Source organism: Littorina saxatilis, linkage group LG16, assembly GCF_037325665.1.
Source record: "Littorina saxatilis isolate snail1 linkage group LG16, US_GU_Lsax_2.0, whole genome shotgun sequence".
In the NCBI taxonomy this organism is placed as follows: domain Eukaryota; kingdom Metazoa; phylum Mollusca; class Gastropoda; order Littorinimorpha; family Littorinidae; genus Littorina; species Littorina saxatilis.
This window is the reverse complement of record NC_090260.1, coordinates 43,629,097-43,639,317: the sequence shown is the minus strand read 5'-3', so window position 1 is coordinate 43,639,317 and position 10,221 is coordinate 43,629,097. Positions and strand designations below refer to the sequence as shown.

The following is a 10,221-nucleotide window of genomic DNA, read 5'->3' as shown; positions in this document are numbered from 1 at the left end:
AATGAGGACAGGCATGTGGCTTTTCTCCTGTATGTGTCAACATGTGGCTCTTAATATGCTCTTTCCGAGCAAATTTCTTTGAACAATGAGGACAGGCATGTGGCTTTTCTCCTGTATGTGTCAACATGTGGTTCTTTAAATCTGCTGTCTGAGTAAATTTCACTTTGTAATGAGGACAGGCACTGGATGATGTTGTTATTTCAGCTGCCTCTTGTTTCAGTCTAACAACGTTGCTGTGAGCACTAGACAATGTTGGTATTTCAGCTGAATCTTGCTTCAGTCTAACAATGTCGCTGTGAGCACTGGACAATGTTGGTATTTCGGCTGCCTCTTGTTTCAGCCAAACAACGTCCCTGTCAGCACTGGATGATGTTGGTATTTCAGCTGCCTCTTGTTTCAGCCAAACAACGTTGCTGTCAGCACTGGATGATGTTGGTATTTCAGCTGCCTCTTGTTTCAGCCAAACAACGTTGCTGTCAGCACTGGACGATGTTGGTATTTCAGCTGCCTCTTGTTTCAGCCAAACAACGTTGCTGTCAGCACTGGATGATGTTGGTATTTCAGCTGCCTCTTGTTTCAGCCAAACAACGTTGCTGTCAGCACTGGATGATGTTGGTATTTCAGCTGCCTCTTGTTTCAGCCAAACAACGTTGCTGTCGGCACTGGAGTGCTCCATCTGCACGTTGACTGTTTTGTCCGTCTTGAAATCTTCACCTGCTGGAGCTGTAACAGAAAATTCAAAAAAAAATTTAAATCTCGTGATGAAAATGTTTACATACCTTTTCTGAAGGTATTTTGTTTGTTTGCTTAACGCCCAGACGACCACGAAGGGCCATATCAGGGCGGTGCTGCTTTGACATATAACGTGCGCCACACACAAGACAGAAGTCGCAGCACAGGCTTCATGTCTCACCCAGTCACATTATTCTGACACCGGACCAACCAGTCCTAGCACTAACTCCATAATGCCAGACGCCAGGCGGAGCAGCCACTAGATTGCCAATTTTAAAGTCTTAGGTGTGACCCGGCCGGGGTTCGAACCCACAACCTCCCGATCACGGGGTGGATGCCTTACCACTAGGCCAACCGTGCCGGTTTCTGAAGGTATGTAGGACAGCATTCCTGAAAGATAGAAATTCACAAATCCCAAAGACAAAAAGATTCTCTTCCTGAAAGACAGAAAAAGATGTCACTTAAAGGCACACAACTTCTCAGGAAAACAGTTTGGCTCACCATCTCAGATTTTGCCGGTCTTTGCATGGAATACGACCATCTGTCCACTTGGTCACATACAGCAGTCCCTGCAATGTACGGCCCCCGGCGTGAGCGGACACCTGACATGTACGGACACATTTGCTCGGCACGGAGTGTTTTCCTTCTATATTTGCCCCCCCTTAAACGGACACCTGCAAAACGTGGACACGGACACCCATTTTCGGTCCCAGCAGCAGGTCATACCTCCAATGTACGGACAGACCATCGTCAAATTTTCACCACAACAAAATCGATAACAGAGCAGTCCGGTTCTTGGTACAAAGATCACAGCTGCAATGGCATGATGACAGTCACTGATAACTTGAGTGCACGTGTACCCATCACTGAGGAGGGGGGGTAGTTTTGGTCAGGAGTGGAGTACATGCGAAGATGCCAACATGAAACTGCACTGAGCTCTTTATTCTTGTCTGTTGGACGTAAACAACAGAAACCACAGTCGATGAAGGTCCTGAACGAAAGTGAGTGAAAAACCGGCCACAGTTCTCAGCATCGTGTGTCTGTGTGTAGGCCTAACCTCTTTCATTGACAAGATACTCGTGTTTCCCCTCAGCCTTGACCAGTGAGTCGGTTGCCTAATCTATGAACCCTTCAGTTGTCTTGCTTTGTCAAAAGTTACGACACTGTCAACTGGTTTTGCTCTGAGTGAACAGTGCAGCTGGCCTCTCTGGCCACAGCCCCCAACAGTACTTGGCTGGAGGGAGGGAGAGAGAGAGGAAGGGAGGGGCGGTGGAGGGTTAGCTGGCTAAACTCTGTGGGGTGTCCGGTGTCACTGCATGTCAGCGGGAAGAGCATTGGAGAGAAATAGAGAGGTGTACTCTTCCACACAATTTCCAAGCATCAGTTGTCACGGCTTGGGGTAGGCATTAGTGAGGGAGAATGGGAGCTGTGTTATGTACAGTGTATTTCCGACTGAAGAGTGAAAAGTCACTGCCATGCCACATGATCGGCATGCAGTCAATAAAGCCAGACAAGAAAAAAATAAATTACATGATTGTGACATGCGGCTCTATCTGCTGCTATTTATTCAAACTGGTTTTCAAGCTTATTCTTGCAAAGCATCTGCACACGCTCTTCTGTGCTGTGTTTGTGTGGCTGCTTTCGTATGTCAGTGCACGGTGAGTGTGTTCACTGCCTTGAGGATTTATTTTCTCTTCTTTTCAACACTTTTCATACAAATCCTTTTTACAGAACGTTTAAAGAAGTATTAGGAGTTTATTGTTATTGTTTAGTAGCCACAAGAAGTGATTATCATAGACTCAATCCTGTTGTTTGTGTGTCTCTGTGTGAGTGTATGGGGGAGGGGGTGGTGTGGTCACCCCTCCCGTGACCGGACACCTGCAAAGGTGGCGAAGAAGGTCGGATCTTGGACATACAGAGACCACTTGGCTACATGCGTTGTCGCATAAAAACAACCCGACAGTGGTGCGCCGTTTTCCCCCAGACAGATACCTAATGGCATAAGACAACGACAGACATCAAAGTTAGGCTCACCTAAATCAGTAAGTGACGATTGAAGAAGTAGGTAATCCAAATTTGAACACTGAAGCACAAAAGGCTCAAATAAGCATAAACTCAGCAATCATCTTCATCGCTTGTAAAATCACACACGCGGTCTTCCGAATCCTGAACTCTGGTCAAAAATGAGTTACTTCCCTTCAGGTATTATTCTCTCCCGTCGCTAGCTGTGAAGCCAAGATTATCAGAATGCGGTCTTTCGCAGTTTTGATGAATGCCTACTCGGGTAACCGACCGGTAACTGCACAGTATCAAATGCATTCAACGGCTCAATCCTGGAAAAAAAAAGAAAAAAGGGGACTCGTTCCGCACACGAATACCATGACACGATTTTCGGTGGCAGAAGGTTTGATGAGCAGTAACCAGGCACTCGCAGAGTTTGAGTCAAAAAGTTCGATTTTTTAATGAAAACGTCTGAGTAATGGGATAAAAAGCTTACACACCTCGTCCTGAATATCGTGCATATTTTCCCTCGGGTCAATTTACAGGTATTTATTACCTCGCCAGATGCTCGATAATACCTGAAAATCAACCCTAGGGAAAATGTGCATGATATTCAGAACTCGGAGTGTGTAACCTATATTTACACCATATGTCCCCGCAAACTAAACAAAACTAAACAAATTTTTAAGTCTAAAAACAACTTTTCACCACAATTAAGCAATTTCTTGGAGATAAGAAATCTGAATGGATCGCAATATTTCTGAGGTACAGACCTTTTTCGTATAACCTTTGCCCCCAGCGTTTCGACCAATCAGATTTTAGGGCACGGCAGCCTCTCTATGATAACCGGAACTAAGGGGCAATAGGTGCATGGCCTGAAATACCTCTTTCACTTTCGGTGCTCAAAGTACTATTGCCAGAGGATTACTTTGAGAAATTCTGCAAGAAAACGGATTATCTTGTTCAAAATCATGAACAAAAAGTCAAGGACATGCACAAAGGTATGGTTTGAGAACTGCTATTGGTGGTATATGGACGAAAGACTTGGCGAACTTCCCCTGCATAAGCGAAGCAGAGGTGATCGACCACAGATCTACAGATCTCTGGATCAACTTTCTTACTGATACTACTGCGTCAACGTTCGACAAGTTATACGACGCATCCAGCGCAAAGAATGCGAAACCTTTGGGTAAACGATAGACATATGTGTGCATAAAATGTCTTATTCCCCCCTCTGCTTCTTTACCTCTGTAAACTTGTAGGGGTAGTTATTTTTCGATAATGACCCAGCAACCAAACAAATAACGACCCAGCAACAGCCTGAATCCTCGATAGTGCAATGGGTTGAGAAGTTGTTCTGTTTCGGTACTACTTTTTGCGACTGAAAAGTTCCGAACGCTCTAACGTACGAAGTATACATCTCTGGAGCAAACAATACGAACATACCACATTTAAATTAACAACTACAGGCCTGAACACATGAATCTTCATATAAAATCCATGAGTTCGGTTGTTTTCTGAATCTAGATTTGTCGTGCTCAAACGTTCATCACAAGCAATTTCCCGCAAGGCAAGTAACTCATACTTTGTCTAGCGACAAGAGTAGTTCCCCTTCTTTTCACTCAGTTTCTTCGACAACAGACTGCAATCCGACGGTCAGTTTTCAACAATATTTCATTTAATAAACAGATCACACGCAACCAAATGCACACATCTCATCAATTTAAACAACATAAAGCGGTTTCATACACTATTTTCCCTTCATACAGTTTTTAACGTTGGAACACGGGTGCAAAAGTTCGTCTGCTAGTCCCATTTGACGAAAGAACATTATCCTAAGCGATACCAAAACATATACAGAACACACAATATCTGCCTTTGCCGCCACAGCAGAATAACAGCATCTGTGTACATGATTTTAGTCCAAAATAGGAAAACTGACAAGAAGTGTTAACAGAATGGAATGATTTGCACGGAATTATACAACCGCGCATTAATCGATCGCCTGCGCAGGTTGACTGGTTGAGTGAATAGGATTCGATCAAACTTTCGCAAAAAACCTCCTCTTTTCTTTGAATAACTGAAGAAAGGAGGAATAAAGAGGTTACACACCTCGTCTCAGTGATTATAAAAAATAATGGTCTCAGTTCGCAGTCATGAAAAAGCTCGCTAAAGCTCGCATTTTTCATGATCCGCTAACTTCGACCATTATTTTTAATAATCACTGAGACTCGGCGTGTAACCTCTACTTTCTGCATGGCACAACAGCTAGTAAGCAACTGTGGTGATCAGACTCAGAGCGAGTGTGCTGACGTCAATAAAGCAGACTCGCAACGAAGTGTATGCTGTAGTGACGCTGACCAGGCACTTGGAGCCTACTGCGAGTGTATTGCTGGGTAAGTGTTGTTGGACTTGTATGTTTTGTGGGATTAACTTGATGGCTGCTTTACTTGGTATCTTACACAATCAGTTTTCATAATCATACTCAGTCATATAATGCATGGCACACAAAGTGACAAACACACACAGAGATTCATAATTCTCAACTGAAAATGTCTGCATGCAAAAGCTGTCTTTTTTGACAAAGTTATGAGCAGCATGTTTATGTAATTTCAATCAGTATCTCCAGGAGACCATGCCATGTTGGCTAGGCATGTTCAATATACCAGGTACCTGAGTGCGGAGTTTTATTTAATGTGTGTACACATGAGTTTGTGAATCCTCTTGTCAATGAAGGTTATCACTGCAGTAAGATCAAATTCCATTCTGAGCCGGTATATATTTTATATAGATATCAACAGCATGCGCTTACAAGCTCTCTGTAGGAATTCCTAGGAAAGATAAAGTTAATTGTTATTAGCAGGCTAAGGAAAATCAAGATGACACAAACGGATGTTGATTGTGTGGGGTTTTTTTTACCCAGAAAGGACAGTCTTGCAACCATGTGGCTGCCACACTTTTTGCTGCTTCACACTACATGGCTGAAGGAATCGACACTGTGCCAGCAGACAAACCTTGTAAACACTACAAATGTATGTGGAAGGGGCATGCTGCCAAGAAAACTGCTTCAGCTGCTCTCGATGACATACAAATTGTTAAGTAAGTTTGTATAATAATTAATATTAAGGAAATTAGGGTTGCGTTACCTAGAGGTTTACACTAGAGTGTGATCTATTCTTTTCAGAACATAAGTCTCAAAGTTAGAATATAGAGCTTGGTAACTACAACAGCTACAAGACTGGGGAAAGAGAAACAGTGATCTTTATAAGTGCATCATCAAAAAAATATGCATTTTACATTTAGTCAAGAGACGAGGGCGGTGGTGTATGTTTGTGTGTAGAGCAATTTCTGGAAAACTACAACATTATGTTTAGGTTAGAAACAAACCAGCCCTGAAAGTGGCAAGTATTTTACTCGCCATAGTGAGTAGAAGCATGCAACTGGTGAGTAGAAGTGTTCATCTACTCGCCAAATGCGAGTGAAGATGCTGAATCAAATTGTTGGTTTGGTTCGTAAAATTTGCTCTCTGGCTGGTACGTTTTCCGATGGGGGAGATGGGATAGAGTGACTTGTCAATTGTTTCTTGTTCACAAAAGCACTAATCTAAAATTTGCTCCCGGGGCTTGCAACGTAGTACAATGTATTACCTTACTGGGAGAATGCAAGTTTCCAGTACAAAGGACTTAGCATTTCTTACATACTGCTTGACTAAAATCTATACAAACATTGACTATATTCTATACAAGAAACACTTAACAAGGGTAAAAGGAGAAACAGAATCCGTTAGTCGCCTCTTACGACATGCTGGGGAGCATCGGGTAAATTCTTTCTCGTCCCAATATGGGACACCCCCTAACCAGCGGGGGAAGTCTTATAAAAGCAATCTGTTGTACTGTATAGCCACTACGTCTTATAAAAGCAATCAGTGCTACTGTATAGCCACTACGTCTTATAAAAGCAATCTGTTCTACTGTATAGCCACTACGTCTTACATTAGCAATCTGTTGTACTGTATAGCCACTACGTCTTATAAAAGCAATCTGTTGTACTGTATAGCCACTACGTCTTATAAAAGCAATCTGTTGTACTGTATAGCCACTACGTCTTATAAAAGCAATCTGTTGTACTGTATAGCCACTACGTCTTACAAAAGCAATCTGTTGTACTGTATAGCCACTACGTCTTATAAAAGTAATCTGTTGTACTGTATAGCCACTACGTCTTATAAAAGCAATCTGTTGTACTGTATAGCCACTACGTTTCTTTCTTTATTTGGTGTTTAACGTCGTTTTCAACCACGAAGGTTATATCGCGATGAGGGAAAGGGGGGAGATGGGATAGGGGAAAGGGGGGAGATGGGATAGAGCCACTTGTTAAGTGTTTCTTGTTCACAAAAGCACTAATCAAAAAATTGCTCCAGGGGCTTGCAACGTAGTACAATATATGACCTTACTGGGAGAATGCAAGTTTCCAGCACAAAGGACTAAACATTTCTTACATACTGCTTGACTAAAATCTTTACAAACATTGACTATATTCTATACAAGAACCACTTAACAAGGGTAATAAGTGAAGAATTTTATGGGCGAGAAAAGGAAAGTAAAAGGACTTTGGGGAGGCAGAAATAGAGAAGAAACAAGAAAAAGATCCTAATTAGGTTCACGGCATCGAGAAAGATGCGACCTTCTCTCAGAAATTAGTAGAGAAGGCTCCCCCATCCACCACCCGGGGATGCGCCTCTACGCCAATTAGGGGGCGCGAGGTAGCCACTACGTCTTATAAAAGCAATCTGTTGTACTGTATAGCCACTACGTCTTACAAAAGCAATCTGTTGTACTGTATAGCCACTACGTCTTATAAAAGCAATCTGTTGTACTCTATAGCCACTACGTCTTACAAAAGCAATCTGTTCTACTGTATAGCCACTACGTCTTATAAAAGCAATCTGTTGTACTCTATAGCCACTACGTCTTATAAAAGCAATCTGTTGTACTCTATAGCCACTACGTCTTACAAAAGCAATCTGTTTTACTGTATAGCCACTACGTCTTACAAAAGCAATGTTTGCTGAATATGGCAGGGGAATTATTGGCCTATTTAGTCGATCGTATGTTTCAACATAAACTGCCTTATCGTTGTTACAGTTAAAATGAGCTGCGAACAAAGGCATTTTTCTTTTTCTTGGTGATGTGCTGTATACAAAGCTTCACTTACCGTAAACTATTTTGTCTACAAGCTTATCCTGCAGTGTCAACCTGGTTTAAATTTATTTATTTTATCTCTCTCTGCTTTTTCTTCAAGTTTTATTTATTCCAATAAAACCCCGTGAGGGTACATGGAAAATTAAAAAACACAATAAAAACACATTTCATTCAACACCAAATAAAAGGAACTAAAACAAAAAGAAATCAGACTATGTACAGAAAAGGGAGTTGAGGGGTGAGGGAGAGCAAAAACAATACAAGAAACAATTCAACAATAATAATAATAAATAATAATAATAATAATAATAATAATAATAATAATAATAATGATAATAATAATACAAAAAATAATAAAACATTACAAGTGCAAAGTGATTACATACATTTCTTTACTATGGGAAATGGGGGGAAGGGAGAGGGGGGGGGTGATGGGTGGGTTAACATAAGGACAAAGATACTATTACAAACAACACAAAACAGATAACGGAATATAAAGCTAAAAGAGAATTAAATTTTACTCGCTTCTCAAACAGTCCATGACAAGTGTCATGAACTTTGCGAGTTTTAGCAATAAACTCTTTTTTGTAGTGGAAAAAAGCTCTCTGAATTTAACTGAATTGGGGCGGGCATAATAATAGCACCGTAACAACTGTTTTCTATAATTGGTAAAGAAAGGACATACAAAAATATAATGGAACTCGTCCCCAAGGTCACCTGATGAACATTTGTGACAGATTCTGTCTTGTCTGGGAATACCAAGAGTCCTACCTTTTTGTATAGGCAATTTATGATTCAGTGTTCTAAATTTTAAAACAGCGTTTGCTAAATTAACCGGCAGGATGGACAAGTACTTTTCAAACTCAAAATTCTCTTTATACATTCTATAATTATAATAAAACTCATTGTTATTTATTTCTGAATGCCAGGTTTGGACAAATTGGTCTTGTAGCCTATTTTTCATCAGTGCTTTGAAAGTATTAAAATAACCACCATCCGTTACATTATTGATAGTTTGATTGTGCCAAAAATCACTAAAGCCTAACTCATTTAGAACACCATGGACAGAAAGCAAAAATTTTGACTTGTATACACCAGATTCATACATTTTAAACAAAAAACGATATGTCACACAAGAAAGTTTGTCAGAACCATTAGAAAATGCAAGTTTGTACCAAAAATTCAACATACGACATTTCGCTTGAATACTTACAGGGAACTGACCTAATTCACCCAAAACCATGTTTGTTGGTGTTGATTTGCCAACTTTCAAAATCATCTTAAAAAATCGTATCTGTAATTTGTTAGCTAAATCAGACATGTAAGGGCACCATACTTCAGAACCGTAAAGTAAAATAGGGACCACAGTTTTTTCAAAGAGGTCAATTTGAACATCAAGAGGCAAAAACAGTTTTCTAGTTTTACGTAATAAAGCAAACATGGCCTTGGAGGCACGGTCATACAAATTCTTCTGTGCAACAGTAAATTTACATAGGTTTTGTTAAAACTAAAGTAACAGTAACACACCTAAAAAATGTCACTTTAACAATTAAAGCTAGCAGTCTTCAGCACGGCACATTGCTTCAGCAGGTTGTAGACTGAGGATGTTGCATTTGTTGTTTTAGTGTTAGATAGGTTTGGTTAACCTTACCGTATGGCTGTGGTTCCGTCATGTGCCAGTACTGCGGTGTCTCTTCTGCAACATCAATCTCTATCTTGAAGTCAGACAGAATTGCTGTGTCTCCTTCCTCCATGCTGCAGTGAGAAGCTGCATGTACCTGTCTGGTCACTGGTCAAGGCCTTGATGGTTCCCCACTGTTCACAGTTCAAGGCGTTACTGTAGAAAAAGAACAAAAAATGTGGTACATGTATTTGAAGAAAACGAGGATGAAATGGTGCAATGGTTATTCTGCTTGCACTTGCAGTAAAATAAAAATCCATGGCAGTTGGTCGTTATGGTAATTCTTCCCCCACCACATCACAACCACCAAAATAGCACACGAACATCTGAACAGCCAATTTCAATTTTTCAAGGGAAAAAAATCGAACAAGTTTGTCTTTCAAAAGTTTCTTGTATACACAAACTACAAACATGGCACCCCTCAGTAATCACTATATGCAAAGTAATCATTGTATGCAGAAATTAGCGATAAACAGGTGAAATAAGGCAAAAGCTATACGCACTACGAGTGTTTACAGGATTGCTAGGTCTGTATACACTCCGACAACGAAAAGCTTTGTTACAACTCTTTTGTCAATGAAATGCCCCCTAACTAGTCATTAGGAA

At 40.8% G+C, this 10,221-nt stretch overlaps 1 long non-coding RNA gene across 1 annotated transcript in view; it reads right to left on the bottom strand.

The window, feature by feature from the left end:
* Nucleotides 1-669: 669 nt before the first annotated feature.
* LOC138949672 (uncharacterized) overlaps nucleotides 670-10,221 on the bottom strand; it is a 16,511-nt gene continuing 6,959 nt past the window's right edge. Inside the window, exons 2-3 of the long non-coding RNA XR_011450390.1 lie at nucleotides 9,586-9,771; nucleotides 670-723 (exon numbers count right to left, since the gene is read on the bottom strand). This is a non-coding gene — a long non-coding RNA (uncharacterized lncRNA). The remainder of the gene's footprint in view (nucleotides 724-9,585; nucleotides 9,772-10,221) is intronic.